The sequence below is a fragment of the Staurois parvus genome, unplaced genomic scaffold (genome assembly GCF_062004578.1).
Source record: "Staurois parvus isolate SC_StPar_1 unplaced genomic scaffold, SC_StPar_1.0 ptg000286l, whole genome shotgun sequence".
In the NCBI taxonomy this organism is placed as follows: Eukaryota; Metazoa; Chordata; class Amphibia; order Anura; family Ranidae; genus Staurois; species Staurois parvus.
The window spans coordinates 902,632-929,022 of record NW_028318082.1 but is presented as its reverse complement, the minus strand read 5'-3'; the positions used below and the strand labels follow the sequence as shown (position 1 = coordinate 929,022).

Genomic DNA, 26,391 nt, shown 5'->3' with positions numbered 1-26,391 from the left:
TCTCAGTTTCTGAGAGAGCAAAGTGGCTTTTGCCTCTAATCCTTCATGATCTGGACCCTTCTCTATGCCTCGCTCTTCACGCTTTAATTGAACGCTGTCTGAAACCCTAACATCGGTGAGGTTCGGTAACTGGCACTGTTAAATCGTTACATTCATGTATGAATTGTTTTAACTGGCGAGACACACTGTCTTATTTGTACAAAAAATATGTTTGCCTGTGGGATTTTGTGAATCGAGGCCAGGAAAAAGCAAAACTACCATTCCACTTCACTATGGTAACTGAAAAAGAGCTGAGTTTGCTAAACTCGGCCAAGGGTACCCTTCAAAACTCGCTGGCTGGCAGGATGGTTTTCTTAAAAGACAAAACAAAAGATAAAATTGTTTAAAGAGGAACATCACCCCTGTCCATTATTTTTAACCTCACTGTCTCTGCCCTGGCTGGGGAAATTTCCCCTCACTTCCTATTCTAATTACAACTGTCACTGGAATAAGAAATAAAGTAAAATATCACCATCCCAGATGCAGACAAGAATAGATTTTTTTTGTCTTTCCAAAGTAAAAGAAGAAATGTATTGTTTTGGAGTTTGACTTTAGATTTGGTATAATTCCGCAAGTAAAAATTCTTGTCTCAACAGTGTTTGTACTCTGTAGTTGAGTATTGAACTTCACCATGTTGCAAGTTCTTTAATTTTACAGTGACTATCCCTGCTTTTGTTTTTGCTTGTCACCAAAATGTAATTATCCCAAGGGTGATCTGTAACATAATGGTTGTAATCTTGGTTGTGATGTTATTATGCAGCCAAAATCATGACTAGGTCTTGTACAAGTGACCATATTACCCCTATCCTGGAGTCCTGCACTCACTACCTGCCAGGTTTCCCATAGACTTTAAAATCCTCTTGCTCACCTGTAAGGCTCTTCATTGCTTGGAACCCCATTATCTCTCTGAACTTTTATCAACTTACTCCCTCCTCGTAACCTCCGCTCTTCAAATTCTGGTCTTCTATGTATCCCCCCCCTACACACCTACATTCGATGGGAGACAGAGCCTTCTCCTGCTATGCTCCAAAACTCTGGAATTTACTGTTAATGTTATCTTTGTAAAGAGATGTTAGAAGCTACATTTAAAGGCACTATATTATTATTATTATGATTATGGCCAGTAACTGTGGACCAGCAACATGAAAAGTCATAATTTCAGGAGAGGTTTGAATTTGAGCAGTTATGAATGAGTGATTCCACCTTTCTCTCTCTTTTATACTATAGGCATTTAGCTCTTTCTATTGTCCCCCCAAGTGCAAGTGTAGTTCTTTCAAAGATGAGTTTTTTGATTGCTGACCACAGTGGTTCTCAGAACAACTCTGTTGAAGAAACTGTAGTGTTTACCCCAGAAGGGGGCACTTGATGCACTGGGTCTCCTCTTAGTTTGCCCACAAAGGTATAACATGCTGTCAGTACAGCAGTTAGCGGTAGCCTACTCTACTTCTTCTGATGGCCAGCTCACTGAGGCCCAAATTGTTATGTTGGAGCGCTTGGGGTAGTGTTCCTTTAAGAACTGAAGTAGACAATAATACAGTGTTTAGAGTAAGGTTGGCCATTGGCCTCTCACCGTCTCCCTGTCAGCACCAGGCATGGTGTCCCTTTTAGTCAATATCCTCAGCATCTGGCTCCTTAGCTAGACAGCAGGTTCCTCAGCATCCAGGGTTCACTGCACTGTTCTGGAATGGCTGCTGCTCTGAAGTCACCTCTCCTTTTTCCTCAGGTACTGCAGGTCCCTCACTCTCAGTCTCTCTACAGAATGTGTCCTTCTCCTCTCTCAGCCCAGGAAACTAGCAGGGAACCACCTCTTCCTAAGTGTTTCTGTGGAAATTGTAATTCAGAACAAAGCTGTAGTACTGGCTACATTCTCCACAATCCTCCATGTTTTCTCTCAAAGTCATACCCTCAGTTTGCGCTCTAGTAGATGGAGGGGGGCTGAACACCAGCTACTGTGCATTCTAGGATAACAGTCTATCCTATTGGAAGAAAGGGGAAAAAGGGCGCACTCTCATCGTGCATTACCGTGATAAAAAATTATTTATTGAAAATGACAAAAGCATACACTCACAAACCAAGGGTCATGTAAACAAACAAGGAACCAATGTGACAGTCCCACCAAATAGTGGTCTTGCGACAGAGTATGTTAACGCATTTCAAGATAAGAACTCCCTTCCTCAGAGCTCCGGGACTGTCACATTGGCGCCTTGTTTGTGTACATGACCCTTGGTTTGTGAGTATATACTTTTGTCGTTTTCAGTAAATCCTTTTTTATCATGGTAATGCACAAGGAGAGTGCGCCCTTTTTTTGCTTTCTTCCAATAGTATCAAGATTCCCTGATCTTTAGAGGGCCACACCTCAGCAAGTGACTGTAACTGTGTTCCTGGGATGCTTAAAGACCTGAGCGCTGGTTTTGCTTTTCCTCTTAATAGTCTATCCTATAGCTGTGCTTGTGTGAGAGTCTCTTGGGCAACACATACACAAAGACCCTTTCCTCCTGGAACTGCAGACTGGGCTACAAAATTATTTGTAGAAATTTGAGGAATCTTACATTCTTTATTTGAAGGACTATGCTCATGGTCTTTAGACACGCTGTGCGTTTTAGACACGTATGTTGGATATATACTATGTATATGTATATATTGCAAAACAGTGAGATTGGACCCATTCATACCAGATGGATGGGATTGTGTTGGGCAGCCATTCCAAGCTGAAATGCCTTGTCTCCTTATCTGCCCAGTTCACACCTAAAGTTTTGTAAACTGAATTTATTACCATTGTAGCATTCTTCCGCATGCTGCCGGTAGTCATACCAGGTATGATTTGCCTATGTGAGTAATCCAGTGCCAACTTTAGATAACTTTAAACAGGCAGTAGCAGCAGAATCATAAAGAAGCCTTCTTTCCAAAACCTCCAACAAGCATAAAGGAAATAGGTAATTGATAATTCTACCCAAAAAAAGAAATTCAAGATCAAGCCACCAGAGTGGTTAAATATATGATTTTGTAAACTGATAATTCTATACCCAGTAATACCAGTTTTTAAAATGTTTAAAGCAACTCCAAAGTTCCTGAAATAAGCTCACCCTGTAAAAGTATAGAGCAAATACTTAACTCTCTTGCTGCCATGCCGCTGAACACTGCTCCGTTGTGAAGAAATCCTCAGCTGAAGCAGAAACCAAAACAAGACAGAAGTCTTGTTAGTGGGGATCCCAAGATGTCAAAGATACCTTGTGTTCATAAACTTTTCAGGTATCAAAAACATCTTAATTTTGTTGATGGATTGATTTTAAATTGTAACTTGTAGTTTCAACTTGAACCCAGCCTTAACCAATGAGTTAAATGTCCCCTATCTCTCCTTTTTCCTGTTCCTTTTTCCTGTACAAGTTTCTAGTAGCCTTATTAACATTGAAAAAGGTTTAACTTTACCCACATTTTTTAAATAACAGCCCCCAAGAACTAAATACAGATTTTTTTTCTATACATGCTGACCTTACTGGACTTGGGGAATGGTCAAAAAAATGAGGCCATTGTAAACATTGGCCCGACGCAGTGACGTACTTCCGGCGTGGCGGCCATTTTGGTACACCTTTGATACTTTGTACACCCGTGCAGATGACATCCAAAAGCATGTGGTGGGAGCCTTGATTTACGGAAAATTGATGTAAGTGCGCATTTTATTATACCTTTTCTGTGGTAATAAACATATTACACAATGGGAGTTTGTGTTTTATGTTATATGTGAGCGGTTAGCACAATATATGAGCCTGCCTGGAGAAGGAGCCATCTTTGGAGTTCTGATCCCCAGAGGGAGATCTGTATATAGTGGGAGCTGTCGTGTGAAGTATTAATTACTTGGAGGATCTGTGAGAGGGATCCTATTTAAACGCTGTGACTCGCAAGGGTCGAGTCTGGAAGGTGAGAGGCTAATTCCTCCGGTGATCGGATTGTTTGTTTAGTCATCAAATCACGTTTGAACACGAATATCAGCACGAGTTGTTTTGTTCACTGAAGTATGATTACACTGTTCAACAGGTAAAAAGTTTTGGGCATAAAATTAGCTAATCTTACATAATTTTGGGGTGCTGAAAACGAAAATGACCCTAAAAAATGTTGATTGGCTCTAGTTTCCATGATATATTCACCCATCTAATGACGTAAGCCATTCAAAATTATGATGCAACTTCAGCTGCATATTGCGCAATTGATACTGGTGACCAATAGAAAATTGCATGTATACTGAGATGATGCAATCTTAGCCTTTAATTGCATCACTTCACTGCATAAAAGCTGCAGTATCTGTAGCTGATTGTAGTTCGACAGCGTCTTTACATTTCGTTTTATGCTTATATAGGCTACTCAGTAATGCCTCGAACTTGTGTGAATAAAGCAGATAATTTCTGCTATATCTGCGGTGAAATAACTTTTATCTCACAAAAAAGGAGGATAACAGGAATGATTAAGAAAGCCTACAACTTGTATTTTGGCTGCAAGATAGGAGACCAGGACAAGAGCTGGGCACCACATATATGCTGCAATTCTTGTGGGACGGCACTGGAGCAATGGTTGAATGGAAAAAAGGCATCTTTGCCTTTCGCTGTGCCAATGATTTGGAGAGAGCCAACAGATCATGTTAGTAATTGTTACTTTTGTATGGTGCCTCCAATTGTAAAAGGCTAAATAAGAAGAAAAAGTTATCTGTGCACTATCCAAATATTCCATCAGCAATACGTCCAGTTCCTCATGGAGAGGGGCTACCAATTCCTAAAGCACCAGAATCCTTTGTGGTTGAGTCAAGTGAGGAAGAACCTGAAGCGTGTAGTCACGTGCAGTTGTAAGAGATAGCCCTTTTCTCGAATACAAGAGAAAAGCCAAGAGAAGCAAAACCGACACAAACTGAAGACAAAACTAGTGAGAATCCTAAGTATTAAAATGATTCAACTTAGCTTATGGCTATAATTTTTCTTGGTAATCCTATGCAATATATTATGCCATTTAGGCTTTGTTATGTAGTCAATATCACTTGCTTTTTATTTGTGGAAAGACATCTATCTATATAATTATTGTGCATTATGTAGTCATTACGCCTATAGTAGAAAACTTTCCGTTTACAGAAAAACTAGAGCCAATTGACAAATTTCATTGTTATATTTGAACTCAGAATGTGAAATTCATTAAGAAATGGATCCTTTTGTTTCCAAAACTGGCAAAAAATAAAAATTTGTTGAACAGTGTTATTAGGAGTTTGGACTTTAAAAACGCATGAAAATAGATTATTATGTGTATATTATGTCACTAATAAGAAGACACATTTTTTGCACATGAGGTTTTGTATTCACTTTATGGGATTTGTGTAGATATATATATACATATATTAGTGCACATTGTGTGTTTATATATTTTTTGTTTGATTATGCACCATTTTTTAGTCAATCAGACTGGTTTTTCACTATCACTATAGGAATTTTGTTTTGTGTATGTGTAAGCACAAAGGTACTTATAGTAGTAAGTGTATTTATTTTTGAATAAGGGGATTTTTCTGCACAGTGATTTATTTGTACATTAAGTGACTAGCGCCACATTTTGTTTTATACTTTATTTTGATGATCATTGGATATATAATGTTATGTTGGCAGCTTCTCGCCATTAATATTATTGTTTGATATTAGTCTGAGCGCAGGAGGTTCACACCACTATTGTAAACATTGCGCCTGCTCAATGAAGAGTCCAAAAGGGATGACTTTACTTTAACTTTCAACTTGATTTGCAAATCCCGCAATGTCCCTCGCATGCAGCAATTTCACTTGTAATATTTCCACACTCTGTGTGGCCCTAATGCAAACTTGGTGCCCAAGATTTGGGAAATGCTATTAACTAGTAATTGTTACCAACCACACTGAGCAGTTCTTCTCCATATTCATAGATGCCAAATGCAACAATGTGTCCCAAGTAGACTAGCTAAGTGTGTGGCCATAAAGGAAGTTCATTCTGTCACACCGTAGACTTGGCAGATATGTTGGCATCTTTTTAAATTAAGTTCTGGTTTCTAGGTTAGAATCAAATTTTTCTGGCTTTCTGGTATATTTTGGCAAATTGAAGCCCAAAGTTCATTTCATCATTGCTGCTTGTAAATGTTTGTCCTGTGGTTTAAAAAGCAGAACCCACTCTGAAAATCAATACAGAACTTCATCTATTTCCCATTTGCAAAAAGAAATACCATTCTGTAAAAAGGGTTTGATTGTATTTTTTTAGTTTCTGCTACAAAATGTGTAAGCACAATACAGCAGTCTGTACTACTAGATCTTATCTAAGGAGAAAAAGACCTGTAAAATGTCATTGCCAAGGCTTAGCATGCACATCTAAATTTATTTTACCTTTCCATCAGGCAGTGTCTTAAAGTGATATTGAACCCCCCCAGTTTTTAAGCACTTTCAACAGATGGTTTAAACATTTGCTGAGTATGCAGCTTCTTTATCCTTGAATACTTGCCTATATTCCTGTTGCAGTTGGTGCCATGACTGCTGCCCAGGTTTCCTGCTTCAGAGTGGCTCCTTTCTCTTAGGGACTGGAGTTATGTATCTCTTCACTGTGTGCATCAAATGAAGCACACAGCCCCATAGCCTAAGATGGCAAGGCACTCTCCTGCTCCTCCTTCCCCTTCCCTTCTCCAAGTTAACAGACTGACTCCAGACTGCACTGTGAACTGGTAAAGCTTTCCTCTGAACATGGGGAGTTCAGGGAAGCAGGACTGAGAGAGCAGGAGCCAGCAGCATTGTAATTTGTAAACTGCTAAGATAAGCATTTTAAAAAAAATGTTTACTAGGGATCATTTCTTTTATTGTGCCCAGTGTTCCAAGCTGGAAAAAAAAATGGAGAGTTCAATACTACTCTAAATCTTCACTGTATCACAGATCTCTGGCAACTGTGGACCTACCAGAAGGGCAGAGCTGACAATCACACTCCCATTGACTTCCAGGCTGTTCCCAGTTACAAGTGGTCAGAGACCTAACATTTTAGCCTCATGAGCTACTCTACCAACAAAGGAACAATCACCAGCGGGGAGTTCCTTTCCAAGCCTTCACAGTCCATAGGCTGGTTTCTTCTAGTTCCCACAAACATACACGGCACAGGGATTCTAGGCCCAGGTTACCTGGGCAGAGCCCACAAGTGTACGAGCACTCACTTTTACCTTTTCTTAGGACACATGGCAGACACTGGACACTCCTCACTGCTCAGACAAAGCCCACATTGTTGATGGACATGTTTCACCGTTCAGTCCCCCAGCCGATAAACAAAAGAATGTCCAATCAAGTTTGGGTAAAAGAAACTTTAAACTTTACCCCAGTAGAGAATAAACACCACAGTCATTTCAGTATCAAACAGAAACCTTTCCAGTGCAGTGGCACAAGGTTCACCCTATAAGGCAAACATTTTCTATTTTACTGCTTAATAGGGATGGGCTTGATGTTTAAGTCGACCGTAAGTTCGACTTGCACATCAGTCGCTTGTATGTTCACCAAACACACAAACGGTAAAGGTTTGTGAGAGCCATGATTGGTCAAAACAATGCCAAATTGTTTACATCTGACCAGCAAATGTCAGGTTGCAGCGAGTGCTCGACGGGTGCAGATGGGTCAGCAGGCAACTTTTTCTTTTTTATTTCAAAGAGTCGGTGGTGGCATGACAACGCTGGACGCCGTGATTGACAATGGATTACAACGATGGAACAATTTTTTTTTATTCAATTAAAGTTTTTTTTCAAAAGTCTGGCATCTTTATTTCTTCTAAATTTAACCCTTTAGTGAATAGGTAGGGGTACAAATACCCCTTACTCATTCACGGGGGGGGCAGCATCAGGGTGCCCCCTTAATTAAAGGGTTACCCTGATGCTAATGGGCCCCCCTGCCTGCAGACCCCCACAACAACCGGACCAGGGTTGTGGGGAAGAGGCCCTTGTCCTAATCGGCTTGCGGACACCATCTCAATGCCGAGGACACATGGCCTGGTAAGCCGCAGGGAGGGGTGGTGCCTGATTTTCCCCCCCCCCCTTTATAGGGTCTGGTAGGGATTGGGGGGGAACCCACGCTGTTTTTTTGGGGGGGGTTTTTATAAAAATGTAAATTTTTAAAGGAAATGTCAGTCCTGCTGCAGCAGGTTCTATACATTATACAGATGTGCAACTTTGCAGGTAGTTTAAGGGGACCCCCCCAGGCATGATATTTAAAGGAAATTTTCTTTTTCTTTTTTTTTTAACTGAAAATGAAAAATGACTGCCCTTTTACTTTTTGAAAAAACATTTTTCCCTGATTCATGTCCCTCAGGGCAGTACTCAAGTTCCCATACTCCATACTCCTTTTATGGCCAATAACTTGCATTTAAGCCTTCTGAATTTACAAATTCGAGTCCTATAGATTTGCATTGAGTTTGATGTTCGTGGTCGAACATTCATTGGGTTTGAACGTTCAACCGCGAACCGAACACAAGGGTGTTTGGCCCATCACTGCTGCTTAACTCTGGTGCTCAATTAATCTCACTAGTAGGGAAAACTTCTGGCCTGACTCTCCCAAGTAACACCCCTTTTCTAGCTAATTTTAATGGGCAACCCTTCTCCACTCACTCCAAGAGCCAAATTCTCCTGTCTAGGCTCCATCTATCTATATATAGCCTATCCTTCAATACCTGTAAAAACAAGCCAGTTTCCTGGCAACCAAAAAGGCAGGACATCCCTTAAAAGGACCCTAAAGTCCCCTGCGTCACTACTGTGATTTATAGTTATTTAGTCCAAGGAGGAACCATGCAACGATTGTTAGAACCTCTCCCAGCACCAGTTCCTAAAGCCACCATTGGATGAGGGCTTGATAAAGATCAAGAAAGACTCCTGAGTCTCTGTTTCCCGAGACATGTCCACACTACAGAAAGCCTCTCTTAAAACCCATTTAAAGTCATCACAAATCTACTGCAGGTTGCTGTACAGGAGCTTAAATGGAAAAGAATGCCGCAGGAATTGTGTTTTTCTTTGCTTCTGCTACTGGTCACTCCCTCTAACTGTGTAGTCACGTGAGATCAAAGCTATAAGCATATGACACACTAAAACAAGAGGGGAACAAAGTTTTGCCCATCTGGACAAGCCATTAGGGGAACCAATTGTCTGGGCACACTCCAAGGCTTAAACCTGTTATTCCTGGAACAAAGCCTTTAGGAATCGTGCTTTGTTTTTATGGAAAAACTGATTTCATGCTCTGCTGTGGTTCATTAGTGGCTGTGTAAAATGTGTGATTCAGCAACTACTGTACTTTCCAGCTTCTCCTATACAGTTAACATAAAGTATTGCGAAATGCAGGCCATGTGTAGATAACCAAACATATGATATTTTTATTCCCCATACGGTGCTAATATTATTCACATGATCTTTAAACTCTTATTTAGAAATCAGTCAGTATAAAGTTTGTGTTTATAGATAGCTAGGACATATTAAAGGATTCTTTGATAACTGGGGGAACTGTCAATCAAAGTTTAGTTTAATATTGCTCAGTAATTAGGCAGAACTGCAGATAACAAGCAACTTGTAATGTGTCACAGCTGTAATTCAATAGTAAGATTACTCAGAACTCATTGTAAGATCGCTATGTACTATGAGTCAAGCATGACTTGGTTTCCCTCTCGTGGGAATTAGTATTTTTTGTATGTGTCCTGTTCTTCAGTAAATGTAACATGTTCTATTGTTGTTTATTCAAAGTTGTTTTCTGTCTATGTGTACAGCTGCTACAATTGTCTATGTGTTGGAAAATATCAAATTTTTTGTCCTGTGCTGGGTTCTTATAGTTACTATGTTTGGTCACCATCAGGGGTGCTGCTAGACCCAGGCAAAAAGGGTACATGCACTGGGTCTCCTGCTTGTTTCTCCAGGTCAGGCATGCCAAGCTTGTTGCAGGCAATGTCTGGTGGATCCATCTCACACCCGATGTCTGTGTATACATACTTAGAGTATTTCTCTTCTGTCTTAGCTAAGTAGTCTCTAACACTAATCCTGGGCTTTTTTTCTCTTATTGACCACCAATGCTGGGAAGTACCTGTTCATATTGACCACCAATTTAGGGGGCAATCTTCCTCCCTTTGATCACCAGTGCAGGGGCCATACAAACCAATGACACCAAAGTATAGGACTGTTTTGAATGCAGCTGACCACCAATGTAAGAGAGGATTCTCTTACATTGACTGTGAATGTAATCACCAGTGATCACCAGTATAAGGGGGAATACTTCCTCTCAGTGACCACACCAGCTTAAGGGGGGAATCCTTCCTCTCAGTGACCACGTCAGTATAAGGGGGGAATACTTCCTCTCAGTGATCACCAATATAAGGGGGGAACACTTCCTCTCAGTGATCACCAATATAAGGGGGGAACACTTCCTCTCAGTGATCACCAATGTAAGGGGGGAACACTTCCTCTCAGTGATTATCAATGTAAGGGGGGGAATAATTTCTCTCAGTGATCACCAATGTAAGGGGGGATCACTTCCTCTCAGTGATCACCAATGTAACGGGGGAATAATTTCTCTCAGTGACCACACCAGTTAAGGGAGGCACACTTCCTCTCAGTGACCACACCAGTTAAGGGGGGAATGCTTCCTCTCAGTGATCACCAATGTAAGGGTGGAATACTTCCTCTCAGTGACCACACCAGTATAATGGGGGAATACTTCCTCTCAGTGACCACACCAGTATTAGGAATGAATTATTCCTCTTAGCAATCACCAATGTAAGGGGGGGGATACTTCCTCTGATTGACCACACCAGTATAAGGGTTTAAAGGGGGAATACTTCCTCTCAGTGATCACCAATGTAAGGGGGAAATACTTCCTCTCAGTGACCACACAGTATAAGGGGGGAATACTTCCTCTCAATGACCACACCAGTATAAGGGGGGAATACTTTCTCTCAGTGACCACACCAGTATAAGGGGGGAATACTTCCTCTCAGTGACCACGCCAGTATTAAGAGGGAATACTTCCTCTCAGTGATAACCAATGTAAGGGGGAATACTTCCTATTAGTGACTACACCAGTATAAATGGGCGAATACTTCCTCTCAGTGATCACCAATGTAAGAAGGTAATACTTCCTCTCAGTGACCACACCAGTATAAGGGGGAAATACTTCCTCTCAGTGATCACCAATGCAAGGGGGGAATACTTCCTCTCAGTGATCACCAATGTAACGGGGGAATAATTTCTCTCAGTGACCACACCATTTAAGGGGGGAACACTTCCTCTCAGTGACCACACCAGTTAAGGGGGAAATACTTCCTCTCAATGATCACCAATGTGAGGGGGAATATTTCCTCTCAATGACCACACCAGTTTTAGGGGGGGATACTTCCTCTTGGTAACCACTCCAGTTTAAGGGGGGGATACTTCCTCTCAGTGACCACACCAGTTTAAGGGGGAATACTTCCTCTCAGTGACCACACCAGAATAAGGGGGGCATACTTCCACTTAGTGATCATCAGTGTAAGGGGGAATTCTTCCTCTCAGTGACCACACCAGTATAAGGTTGAATACTTCCTCTCGATGATCACCAATGTAAGGGGGAATAGTTCCTCTCAGTGACCACACCAGTTTAAGGGGGGGATACTTCCTCTCAGTGACCACACCAGTTTAAGGGGGGAATACTTCCTCTCAGTGACCACACCAGTATAAGGGGGGAATACTTCCTCTCAGTGACCACACCAGTATAAGGGGGGAATACTTCCTCTCAGTGACCACACCAGTATAAGGGGGGAATACTTCCTCTCAGTGACCACACCAGTATAAGGTTGAATACTTCCTCTCAGTGACCACACCAGTATAAGGTTGAATACTTCCTCTCGATGATCACCAACGTAAGGGGGAATAGTTCCTCTCAATGACCACACCAGTATAAGGGGGAAATACTTCCTCTCAGTGATCACCAATGCAAGGGGGGAATACTTCCTCTCAGTGATCACCAATGTAACGGGGGAATAATTTCTCTCAGTGACCACACCATTTAAGGGGGGAACACTTCCTCTCAGTGACCACACCAGTTAAGGGGGAAATACTTCCTCTCAATGATCACCAATGTGAGGGGGAATATTTCCTCTCAATGACCACACCAGTTTTAGGGGGGGATACTTCCTCTTGGTAACCACTCCAGTTTAAGGGGGGGATACTTCCTCTCAGTGACCACACCAGTTTAAGGGGGAATACTTCCTCTCAGTGACCACACCAGAATAAGGGGGGCATACTTCCACTTAGTGATCATCAGTGTAAGGGGGAATTCTTCCTCTCAGTGACCACACCAGTATAAGGTTGAATACTTCCTCTCGATGATCACCAATGTAAGGGGGAATAGTTCCTCTCAGTGACCACACCAGTTTAAGGGGGGGATACTTCCTCTCAGTGACCACACCAGTTTAAGGGGGGAATACTTCCTCTCAGTGACCACACCAGTATAAGGGGGGAATACTTCCTCTCAGTGACCACACCAGTATAAGGGGGGAATACTTCCTCTCAGTGACCACACCAGTATAAGGGGGGAATACTTCCTCTCAGTGACCACACCAGTATAAGGTTGAATACTTCCTCTCAGTGACCACACCAGTATAAGGTTGAATACTTCCTCTCGATGATCACCAACGTAAGGGGGAATAGTTCCTCTCAATGACCACACCAGTTTAAGGGGGGGATACTTCCTCTCAGTGACCACACCAGTTTAAGGGGGGAATACTTCCTCTCAGTGACCACACCAGTATAAAGGGGGAATACTTCCTCTCAGTGACCACACCAGTATAAGGGGGGAATACTTCCTCTCAGTGACCACACCAGTATAAGGGGGCATACTTCCTCTTAGTGATCATCAATGTAAGGGGAAATACTTCCTCTCAGTGACCACACCAGTATAAGGGGGGAATACTTCCTCTCAGCGACCACACCAGTATAAAGGGGGAATACTTCCTCTCAGTGACCACACCAGTATAAGGGGGGAATACTTCCTCTCAGTGACCACACCAGTATAAGGTTGAATACTTCCTCTCGATGATCACCAATGTAAGGGGGAATAGTTCCTCTCAATGACCACACCAGTTTAAGGGAGGGATACTTCCTCTCAGTGACCACACCAGTATAAGGGGGGAATACTTCCTCTCAGTGACCACACCAGTATAAGGTGGGAGTATTTCCTCTCAGTTACCACCAATGTGAGGGGGGAATACTTCCTCTCAGTGATTACACCAGTATAAGGGGGCATACTTCCTCTTAGTGATCATCAATGTAAGGGGAAATACTTCCTCTCAGTGACCACACCAATATAAGGGGGGAATACTTCCTCTCAGCGACCACACCAGTATAAGGGGGGAATACTTCCTCTCAGTGACCACACCAGTATAAGGTGGGAGTATTTCCTCTCAGTTACCACCAATGTGAGGGGGGAATACTTCCTCTCAGTGACCACCAATGAAAGGAGGGAATACTTATTCTCATTGATCAACAATCTAAAGGGGCATATTAACACTTGGTGACCACCAAGGAAAGAGGCAATCTTACTGCTGCCTACAATCATCAGGAGACATTTTTCCTCTCACTGGCTATCAATGTAAGAGGGTGTTCTTCTTCTTGATGACCATCACTGTAAGTAGCAGTATATTTCATACACCTGGTTTCTGCACTCTGTATACTGTACTATATGTTACATGCAGCAGTGCCTGTAATCTGTTTGAAGTCATTGGGCGATTTTGTAATATAAAAGCTTACCAGCTGAATGTGTACTCTTTATAAGGGATAAATCAGGAGATGCATGGGACCAGCCATTGCTAATGTTGAGCTCCTGGACTGTCATCATTATCATTGCTTTACTTCATACAGTTTTCCGTCACTGGAGCCTGTAGGTAGACCATCTTCAGCACTCACACCAACACCTCCTACGATCACTTCTTCTTCACAGAAATTTGGATTGCCTTGCTGGTTGTAACCTTGTGTAGAATACTGTAAGGCATCCCATAGATGAGTCAACCAGCGGGCTGAATGAAAAAACTGACTCAGTTCCCCATCCACACACTCGATGAGGATGGGGCAATCTAACATGCTAAGCTATTTATTCTGACAGTGGGGAAACTTCACCACCATTAGAATACTCTGAGCGGCTATAGCCTGTAGCGCAGATCAAGAGGGAAAATCCAACAAGGTGGTTGTACAGAAGTCGATTGGTAGTTCAACTTCTGTATAACCTCCTTGCCCATACATGAATCAAAATATATCCGGACCCTGCTGAACCGGTCGAATTTTCATCCATGTATAGCTGGCTTAACAGTTTATAAATAGGTTTGATTAAATTTTTTTCTGACATCGAGTAAATAAGTAGGTAGCGCTGGCTGATAACCATGCATCAATCATCTGTTGGCACTGGCCTTCAACGCCTAAGAGTAAATCTGCCTCTGGAGTCTTGTCACGTGATGAAGTAAAGATAAAGGCATAAAGTTTAAAAAACAAGTGATCAATGATCGCTTCCACATGTGTCCTGATGGGTTCTTTTTAAATTCTGAGATTTAAAAACCAGCTTCACAAAATTTCCAATGACCCATGGCTTTTCTTTCCTGCAGCTGTCATTCCCTTTTGTCGAACTCTGAGGGCCTGTGTGACTAATGACTGACAGCTAACTGAAGGCGAAGAGTTGCCACAGCACAAAATAAGGTAAGGACCAATACCTGCAGATGGTTAAGATGCATTTAAAAATCAAAATTCACAGTTCATTTTTTTTTTGCCTTGAGTTTACAGGCTAGTTTGTACATGTGTCTTTTTACAAGCTTCTTACAGCTTTTATGTGCTTAACTCAGGAGTGTTGCGGGGGGGGGGGGGGGGGGCAGCACCAAACCTCTAAATTCACAACCTAAGATCATTCTGTTCACCTCTGGACATATTATTGTTATTATTATTATTATACAGGAAATATATAGCGCCAATAGTTTGCTCAGCGCTTTACAATATAATGGGAGACAAGATAGCAACAATACAGTTCAATACAAGAGGGTTAGGAGGGCCCTGCTCCTTGGAGCTTACAATCTAGGATAAAGTCACCATATTAATTGAATGTTGAGGGTATATTGAGAGGAGTCGGAAGACTTTATAGTTCCAGAAACATGAAATATTCACTTGCTTGTCCTGTTTGCTGGTCTGTACAGTTATACAGTAATAGTGAATATATAGCAGACAGCATTTGCCTCCTCTAGCACATTCCAGCTGTAGTTTTTATTGTGCATGATACAAGGGGATGAGCTTTTTACAACAGGACAACATCATTCAAGTGTGCCAGGGGCTGCCTGATGTCTAAATATGGCCCTAAATATAGGATGTTTGCGTTTTGAGGTTTGATGTTGCATTGAAAAGCTAATGAGCAGCCTAATTTTCTATTTCATTTACTTGACTGATCTTTATATGAATGTGAGCTATACTCCATGTTGCAAGGCACAAGATGCAAATATTTTATCACAGGGATTATTGCTTTCCATGGTAAACACCAGTTCTCAGTAATACGTTCTAATTCAAATTATTTCAGACGCATTTAACAATGAACTACCAAATGAATACAACCAAAATGTTTTTAGACCCTGTTCTCGGGAATGCATGCACAAACTCCCTCAAACGCAGACAAAACGTGCTGCTCTTTATCAGAAGCATGGGTTACTTCTTAATAGCACCCAACACATCAGAAAATTGAGCGCATTTTCGGGTGCATTAACCCAATGGTGTCAAGGTATGGGTTGTAGGCAATAGTAAGCAAGCTGTATATAACAAGGCAGCAGTATATAACATGGTAGATTACAGCACCATCACAAGCACAGTGGGATGTATTTTTACCAGGCTGTTCCAATATTTATTGTAGGTAGTAGCAAACAAGCTGTATATAGCAAGGCAGCAGTAGATGTTAGTAGATGGGTCAATTTACACCACAATGCGTGAGTCCAGTACATGTAAACACGTGCATTGATGAGTGTTGGCATGCTGCTTTGCTGTGGTTTTTTTTACTTTCGTTTTATCTTTTGTAAGATTTATTTGCATTGCATTGCTTACATTTAAGAATTTTGCTGTGTGCTTACATATGTTGCACTGGAAAAATGTAGGGCATGTTTTTCTTTGTTCATCTCAGGGCAGCACACATCAACTCCAACTTAAAAAAATTGCCCAATGTACTGTATGTATGGATCAATGCTTGCCAGCACATCTGTTGTAAATGGCCCCTAGTGTCAATAATAAAACTGCAGATGGTTATATACGTGTAGCGCCCCTCTAGTTAGCCAAGGGGAGATAGCTAGGTTTTTAGTAAGAGGCTGGATAGCAGCCTGGTATGAGTCAGCCTAGGATGAGTCAGCCAGGTAACTTTAAGTCAGGGCTGAGGGCTCTGCAGGTCAGTTCTCTAATACCTCCCCCTGTACTAGAAGCTTGAAAGTTTTCTAGAAGGCAGTGGGTGGGGTGAGGAGGGGCTGATGTGCATACTCAGGGGACTCTGACTCTGAATACTCAGGATTCCCTCAGACAGCTGAATGAAGAGAAGGATTCATCTGGGGTCTGAGGAGGTATACCAGAAGGGCTGGAGAGCTCTTTAAGGAGAGACTATTTGTCTATGGACTTGAACATAGTTGCTAAGGAGATTTGTCCTCATGTTCACAGTTCCTTGGGCATTCCATACAACCCTCAACCCCATCCAAGTTCAATACCCCTTTAAAAAAAAAAAAAAAAAGCTCAAGGACTGTTTACTGTCTCCAATTGTCAAGTGTTGAAGAAAGTGCATGTTGCCTGGCTGTGCAGGTCTATAGGGGGATCCACAACTCAGCGACTCCTAAGGGGGTAGTGTTACATACATAAAGCAGCTATTGCTCTAGATGTGTAGCACCCTCCTAGTTAGTGTAGGCTTCTAGGTAAACATAGCTTAGCTCCTCTGTAATCAGAGAAGCAGGGATTTATTGTTTAAGTTTGATCAGTGTCTCACACGCTGCTGACCTGCATTCTTCCCCTTGCATTGTAGAGGAATCCAGAATCAGTGGGAGGAAGAATAGAGAGGCAGCTAGAATATTTATGGGAACCCAACCAAGCCTTGAAGAGGGGTGTCCAGTAAGTGGCTGGAGAACCCATAAATATTCAGAGGCCTTGGGCATTGTGAGGTCCTGGGTTTAGCCACACAAGAGGAGACCCCTGTGCAGATTCTCTGCCTCTGGGGCAGGCTGTTAGAGGTGCCATTCGAGTCATCGAGGTCCCAGCTGCTGCTTAAGCTGGGGGGGGGGTCTATTCTCAGTATCTTGTCTGGGAGGATTTTCATTTGGGTCTGGTGAGCTCACTGAACAGTACCCGGTGGAATCTGGAGGAAGAGTGTCCAACTGTCCTGTAAAAGTGTATGTCTTTGTCTCCCTCACTGAAGAGTTCCTGGTTTATATTCAAAGGAGCTAATTGATGTTCCTGTGGCCTTGTAAGTAAATTACCTAAGTGCTGTGCCTTAGTAACTGTGTGCAGTTCTCAGTTCTTTAAAGCAAATCTTAGGCACCTTTCAGTCAGTAGAGAGTCGTGTGGGGCTTTTTTTGTGCAGATCGATGTGAAGAGAAGAGCCCTCATAGAAGTCAGTTCAGCAAGTTCTGGGGTATCCCATGCTCCCTTCACCCCATCCAAGTTATTCTGCAATAAAAGCATAAAAAGACACCTGTAGACAATACTGTTCAAGCCATTGGAATGGAGCAAATGTTGTATGTCTGGCTGTGTGTGCACTTATTTTGGGGAAAGGACTCAGTTATAACCAGAGGCTCTTTCGGGGGTGCTCAACATAAGACTATTGCAGGCAAACGCCTAGACCTAATTGGGCCTGAAAACTTCACTTTACTCCAAATCTGCACATTTCTTTGGGGTCATTGACTCAGAAAACATTGAATTCCCTGTCTCAGCATGACAAGCAGGAAGCTGTCGTTAACAGAAAGATAGGTCAGCAAAGGCATCCTCTATATTTCTGTCTGTATGGGCTTTCTTTCAATTTTTAACATGTACTGGAAAAAAAAGCCAGCTGGATCTTGATTGGTTACTGTGGTCAACACCTCTATTCTTCAGGTTTTTTTTTTTCATTAATCCTCCTATATTGACAAAACAAAAGCAGCAAGGAGTGAAACTGTCCAAATTTCGAGGGAGGATTTCCATACGCCCATAGTAGCAGAAACACAGGGTTCCTTCCTCAGGGTGCTGAGTGGACAGTGTTCTATCCAAGGTTACATGGAGGTCAGCCAATGCATAGAATAGCTGCTGCCTGTAACAATATACACTTGAATTTTTCACATTGTCATTACAGGTGTTTTTAATGAAATCTAAACTTTTTTCAAATTCCATTGCAAATCTTTATTTGTAACGTGATGACAGTTTGACAAGTAGTTATCTAGGTATATCATACTAAATGAAATCAGTAATTAAGAAATTGTTTGCTTGTTTTTTAATTAAAGAGTAAGGAAGATATTTTTGTCAAACTGGACATAAAAGGGAAAAACTGTTTTAATCTCCTCTTTTGAAGTAACCGCTATGTCTGCAAAATAAGCTTCAATTTTATTTTTTACAAATCTTGCAAAAGTTTCCCCAAAAGCCTTCCATATGCAAATAAAACATTTAACCACTTCAATTCCGGATACTCTCACCCCCTTCCTAGCCAAGGCCAATTTTCAGCTTTCAGCGCTGTCGCACCTTGAATGACAATTGCGTGGTCATGCAACACTGTACCCATATGAAGTTTTTATCTTTTTTTCACACAAATAGAACTTTCTTTTGGTGGGATTTAATCACCACTGTTTTTATTTTAATTTTCTTCCTAAAAAATACATGTAGGCCAAAGTGTATTCTGCCTCATTTCATTGGTGAAAATAACCCAAATCAGTGTATATTATTTAGCCTGTAGGATAGTTATAAAGTCCACAAACTATGGGATATATATCTGAAAAATGATCAGTCCTGATATATTGAGGCCTGTAGATGCCTGGATACCCCAAATTATCTTTTTTTGGAAAGTAGATAGTCCAAGGTATTCAGTAAGAGGCATGGCAAGTTTTTTGAAGTTGAAATAAAAAAAAAATACATTTTCACATTATTTTTTTTTTACATACTGTCACCAGTGCAGTACAGCGTCATCATATAATTGGTGTGGTGGTGATCAAGGACACTGACTGGTGACACTAATAATTTTTTTTTTTCAATTTAATTTTTTAACACACTGTGACCAGAGCAATACAGTGTTACCATAGTAACATTGTACTACTCTGGGGAAGTGATCAGAATTTTTTATTCTACACATTATGATTGCTTATACCAGTGAATTTCACTGTTGCAACCATTTTTACAGAATGAAATTGATTCATTCATTGTTTACCATTGTTGTTGGCCATAGCTAATCACATGGTACAGATGGGCTGTGATTAGCCCTGTCTGTACCATGTGATCATTGTGAGCAATTACAGAGATCAACACAATAGTACACAATGGATGGCATGAATGAAAGCCATCCACTCTGTACAATTGTCATGTGATCTGCTGTGATTGGTCACAGTAATCACATAATACCGGCAGCTGCTGGTACACTGATTGGTCATCCGTTGCGTCCGGTGGACACAGCAGGTCACAGATTGTGCCACAACACGGCCTGTGGGGTACGCGGAGGCGCGTTACGGGAGAACGTAATATGACAACCACCTAAAATAGTGGAAGTTCCGCCCGGCAGTCATGTTAGCTGATCCAGCTACTATCCCCCACCCTCCAAAACATGGTAAACAGCTAGTTTGAAAGCATAAAATTGCAACAATAGATCATTAATAACAATATTTCATAGGCTAGTTTTGTATAATCAATATAACAATTCTGAAATACCCAACTAAAGAACGGTTACACATTAGTTAGTATATAAATATAGGGGCAGCACAGTGGCATCATGGTCAGCACATCTGTCTTGCAGGACTGGGTCCTTGGTCTGTACTTAAGCCAGGACACTATTTGCATGGAGTTTGCATATCCACCTTGTGTTTGCATGGGTTTCCTCCAGGTACTCTATGGGCCTTAATATATATGTACCAATTGGTTATGCACATATGCTATCACATTCTGCATGCCAGTCCCAGACCAAGGGGAGGGTTGTAGAAAGACCTGGTGATCTACTTTGTAACAATTAGTTAAGAAAATTTTATGGAAAAAGGTTTTCACATGTTGGAATACAGTGGTCATGTAGTTTGTGCAACAACTACATCAGTATTCAGTAGAGTTGTATTCTTTAACCAGTAGATGGCAGTGTTTATAAGTTTGTGCCGCATCTATGGTAAATGCTATGTCTTTTCTCTGAATAGTTTCCTGTTTCCTGGTTTCAGTGAAAGAAGCAGGAAAGCACATGTGGACTGTGCAATGTCTGCTCTGTAAAGCTATATACAGAATTTCTAATATCAAGCATATGGGCCATAGTGCCAATGGATCATATCAAGCCATTTATTATCAAAGAGTTGTTTGGCTCCTTTTCAAATCATAATGATAACAGAAATCACCCAAATGACCATGATCAAAAGTTTACATACCCTGGAATGTTTGGCCTTGGTACAGACACACAAGGTGACACACATAGGTTAAAATGCCAATTAGAGGTTAATGTCCCACATCTGTGGCTTTTTAAATTGCAATTAGTGTCAGTGTATAAATAGTCAATGAGTTTGTTAGCTCTTACGTGGAAGCACTGACTAGGCTAGATACTGAGCCATGAAGATCAGAAAAGAAGAAAAGTAGAAAATTCAGGGACCTCTTGATACCAAGCCAAGTACAGGTAGACCAAGAAAGATTGCAGCCACAACTGCCAGAAGAATTGTTTGGGATACAAAGGGAAACCCACAGGACGTGTCTGGGTTTGGCAGTTGCCAGGAGAATGGTACTTACCTGACTGCATTGTGCCAAGTGTAAAGTTTGGTGGAGGGGGGCATTATGATGTGAGATTGTCTTTCAGGGGTTGGGCTTGGCCCCTTAGTTCCAGTGAAGGAACTCTTAAGGCGTCAGCATACCAAGACATTTTGGACAATTTCATGCTCCCAACTTTGTGGGAACAGTTTGGGGATGGCCCCTTCTTGTTCCAACATGACTGTGTACCAGTGCACAAAGCAAGGTCCATAAATACATAGAGTGAGTTTGGGGTATTGGAACCTGACTGGCCTGCACAGTGTCCTAATCTCAACCCGATAGAACACCTTTGGGATGAATTAGAGTGGAGACTTCTCATCCGACATCAGTGCCTGACCTCACAAATATGCTTCTGGAAGAATGGTCAAACATTCCCATAGACACACCCCTAAACCTTGTGGACAGCCTTCCCGGAAGAGTTGAAGCTGTTATAGCTGCAAAGGGTGGGCCAACTCAATATTGATATTGAACCCTACGGACTAAGAGTGGGATGCTATTAAAGTTCATGGGCGTGTAAAGGCAGGCATCCCAATACTTTTGGTAATATAATATATATATATATATATATATATATATATATATATATATATATAAAATATTTAACTGCTAAACTGAGAATTAGAAAGTGAAGAGTAAAACGTCAATGTAAGTAGTGATAGAGAAGAAGCACAAGAAAGACTGTCAAGTGATGGGAAAATGCAGAGGTTGGGTACTCAGCTTAGGGGATATAGCTTGGGAAGAGCAATGCGTAGGATTGACTATATGCCTTGCATGGTGTGACCATCACTTTGTCAGAGACCATGGTCCCTACTGCATATTTCACATCATCACAGGTTTTTCCACTTCATTACTGAGTAAACCCAAGGGACTTCATGTACCACAGAGGAACAGATATTTCCATTATTTTACAAAGTTTGCATTGACTTAATGGTGGGAACCTAATGTGGGAAAATATGCTTAGTGCAAACAGTTCCTCAAAAACACTGATATGTTTCCTTAATTGAATAAATGATCCCTCCAAATAGTTTTGCTGCCATATACCGTTATCTTGCTGGTCTGAGAGCGTCTCACTTTTTTGCTGTCTAAATGTTAGTTGCTGAGCAGCACGAGAAAATGCACCATAAAAATGGCTGAAGTAATAGAGTAATTAGTGTTTCTGCAAACAGCCAGGTAATCCCTTGTTTTCCACCTTATTTGAAATGTACTCACACATCTCAGAATGCGAATACTGTCTATCCATTACCCAGAATCCTTAGCGTACTGTGGTTGCTATGGCTTGGTCTCACCATCAAGGTTTTAAGTCTGACAGAAATAATTTATGAAGACGCAAGTCAGGGTTGACTTAGGTGACTTGAGTGCAAGAGTTTCAATGTGGTGCTTTGTTTGGTTTTTAACATAAAAATCACAGAACCTCACCATGAAAACCTTCATATACAACCAACGTATTCATAGCTGTAGCAATAAGATTAGCAGTTGATCAAAATGGACAACATTTTGACAAAAATTAGCACCACACGGCCACTATGCAAAATCTTGTCAGATGTGCATGCTCATGCTTTCCACACTCTAATTTCAGTCCTACAGAGAGTTTGTATTGTTTAGCTGGATTAGGGATAGGATACTATAGTCTGCAGTTACCCTTTAAAGCTGGACTCTAAGCAGATATAAAAGATGCAAATTAATGCAACTCTGTAATCGTTAATACATAATTTAAGTGCCAGTACCTGTATTTTCCCTGGTATCAACCTCTTGCAGTCCCTGTACAGCAGAGCTGGAGTGGGAGAATACGAATCAGCACAAGTAGCCAATTAGTTCTTGTGCTGACAAAAAGTATGCTGATAGGAGGAGAAAGAAGAGCGAGTTCATCACTCTGCTGTTTCTCCTTTCACTGTACAGTAACAAGCTGGGAGGCTTCCAGGATGATCTGGGTTCAGAGGGAATGGAATACTGAGCTGCCCATCTATTGGCAAATAAAGTACTGAAGGGGAAATCCATGGGATATTGCAACAAAAGCTAGTTTTGTTATCCTATCTTTTTTTAGCTAAAGTTCAACTTTAAAGCATGACTCTATGGAAGGATTGAGTTAAAGTGATTCTAAAGATTGGAGTATTAAAAAAACCCCAAACATGTCATACTTACCTGCTCTGAGCATCTCCGATTTTCTTCTTTTTGAGTCCCCCGACAGTGGGGTGGGGCTCCTCCTCCTTGCCCAGTGCCTCCAGTAGCAGACCTCTTGCTCTGAGGGCATCCATGCCTTGCTCCTGTGAATGGACATTGTCCATTCACACACAGAGTGTGGCTCAGTCCCACCCCTTGCTCTCTCCTCATTGGCTCATTGGCTGTGATTGACAGCAGCTGAAGCCAATGGCACCCACTGCTGTGTGAACCAATAAGGAGAGAGAGGCCTGGGAGAGCTGTGGATCTCATGCACATCGCTGGAGCGAGATGGGGCTCAGGTAAGTATAAGGAGGGGGCTGAGGGAGGAGCTGCACCCAGAAGGTTTTTTTATCCTAATGCCTTTAGAACCACTTTAACTCTCATGAGCTGTATTATTCCTTTCATATTTGCACTTTCAGTAAGGGCTGGTTGCGTTTCGGTGCAGTGCGTTCCAGTGTAGTCATCAAAAGTAGAACATTCTGCATGTTTTCTGTATGGAAAGCATCTGGAATGTGGCAAAACACATCAAAAACATACCGGAATGCACGTGTGCACAATTGAGATGAAGAAAAATAAAAAGGGGGATAAAATGCACCAAAATGCATCAAAAACACACATGCAGAAACGCATTAGGAATGCAGAAATTATTGAGTGAACTGGCTCTAAGGCCAGATAGTATAGCCCTTGATATACAGTTGCAAGAAAAAGTATGTGAACCCCTTGGGATTACGTAGAGTTTTGCATGAATTGGGCATAAAATGTGCTCTGAACGTCATCTAAGTCACAACAATAGAAGAACACAGTCTGCTGAACATAATACTACACAAACATTAGATGTTGCCATGGTTTAATTACACATAACATGTAAACATTCACAGTGCAGGGAGGAAAAAGTATGTGAGGCCCTAGCTTAATGACTTCTCCCAGAGCTAATTGGAGCCAGGAGTGAGCCAACCTTGACTCCAATCAGTGTGATGATATTGGATGTTTTGCTGACAGCTGTCCTGCCCTTAAAAAACACACACCTGTTTTGGGTTTACTGGTTTCAAGATGCACTGTCTGATGTGAACCATGCCTCGCAGAAAAGAGCTCTCAGAAGACCTACGATCAAGAATTGTTGACTTGCATGAAGCTGGAAAGGGTTACAAAAGTATCTCCAAAAGCCTTGATGTTCATGTGTCCACGGTAAGACAGACTGTCTACAAATGGAGAAAGTTTAGCACTGTTGCTACTGTCCCTAGGCGTGGTCGTCCTGTAAAAATGACTGCAAGAGCACAGCGCAGAATGCTGCATGAGGTAAAGAAGAATCCCAGAGTGTCAGCTAAAGACCTACAGAAATCTCTGGCACATGCTAACATTTTTGTTGACACATCTACAATAAGGAAAACATTAAACAAGAATGGAGTACATGGGAGGACACCAAGGAGGAAGCCATTGCTGTCCAAAAAGAATATTGCAGCACGTTTGAAGTTTGCAAAAGAGCACCTGGATGTTCCACAGCACTACTGGCAAAATATACTGTGGACAGATGAAACCAAGATTGAGTTTTTTGGGAGGAACACACAACACTATGTGTGGAGAAAAAAAGGTACAGCACACCAACATCAAAACCTCATCCCCACTGTAAAACATGGCGGAGGGAGCATCATGGTTTGGGGCTGCTTTGCTGCTTTAGGGCCTGGACGGATTGTTGTCATTGATGGGAAAATGAATTCCAGAGTTTATCAAGACATTTTGCAGGAAAATGTACGACCATCTGTCCGCCAATTGAAGCTCCGCAGAGGATGGGTGATGCAACAGGACAATGACCCAAAGAATACAAGTAATTCAACAAAATAATGGCTGCAACAGCACAGAATACGCCTTCTGGAGTGGCCCAGTCAGAGACCTGACCTCAACCCGATTGAAATGCTGTGGCATGACCTTAAGAGAGCGATTCACACCAGACATCCCAAGAATATTGCTACACTGAAACAGTTTTGTGAAGAGGAGTGGTCCAAAATTACTCCAGATCGTTGTGCAGGTCTGATCTGCAACTACAGGAAACGTTTGGTTGAGGTTATTGCTGCCAAAGGAGGGTCAACCAGTTATTAAGTCCAAAGGTTCACATACTTTTTCCTCCCTGCACTTTGAATGTTTACATGTTATGTGTAATTAAACCATGGCAACGTCTAATGTTTGTTAGTATTATGTTCAGCAGACTGTGTTCTTCTATTGTTGTGACTTAGATGACGTTCAGAGCACATTTTATGCCCAATTCATGCGAAACTCCACGTAATCCCAAGGGGTTCACATACTTTTTCTTGCAACTGTACTTCCTATCCCCTGTGACTATGAGAGCTGTATCATACATGGAAGCCATAACATCATTCATTTGCTCCCCTCGCCCTTTGTCTATTCACGGAATGCTTTGTATTCTGCGAACCATTCACAAAATACAAGGCATTCTGTGAACGGGCAAAGGGAGGGGGGCAAAAAAACAAGATTGTATTAGTGTCACAACTCCAAATAACACAATTATTTACCAAATTTAATGTTTGTACAACCATCCCTGTTTTTTCTCGAACCACTGAAGTGGTAGTAGAGACATTGGAATAGGCTATTAAAATCAAACAATGATTAAAGGAGAAGTTTGGGGTAGATAAAAAAACAAACATTCATACTTACATCCATGCTGCAGCATCAGTATGATGCTGTAGCCATCCCCCGGCAGCTCTAAGCCTGAGAACTGAGCGATCTCATGATCACTGATCGCACAGTTCTTGGACTTCTTGAAGTAGAGAGCAGTGACTGTCAGTCATCGGCTCTCTACTCTGCCCCTCCAATGCTCACTGACTGCTGAGGAAGCTCGATCAGGCTCTCCACTGCAATATTTTTGCCTTTCTCTGGATCAGCTGTGGATTTAGGGTTCTGTATATACAAATTTTCAATGTATTTATTTTGTTTTTTTTTATTATTGGACATGGTGGACATTTTTCAACCTGACTATGTAACAATATAATGCTATATGCTTTGTGTATTCTTCTGTGTCCTGTAAACGTACCCAGTAAATGTGTACGAGTTCATATGTAAATGGACGTGTGCAATGGTTTTCTTGGCCTCCCTAGACATCCTATTGATTGACGCTTGTTGCACAGCAGAGGAGCCATCCACCATCTCATTCAGCATTACTGCAACCAGCATATGAGAATAAACTCATTGACAGCTTAGCCATGTCTTTAGTAAATAAGACCTGAAATGTATGTCAT

The 26,391-nt window shown here is 41.6% G+C and overlaps 1 protein-coding gene across 1 annotated transcript in view; it reads left to right on the top strand.

The window, feature by feature from the left end:
* The window catches only part of PDGFRB (platelet derived growth factor receptor beta), a 221,729-nt gene that overhangs the window by 28,269 nt on the left and 167,069 nt on the right, over nt 1–26,391 (top strand). The window contains exon 2 of the mRNA XM_089682130.1: nt 14,650–14,740. The gene's annotated coding sequence lies outside the window, so the exon portion shown is untranslated. The remainder of the gene's footprint in view (nt 1–14,649; nt 14,741–26,391) is intronic.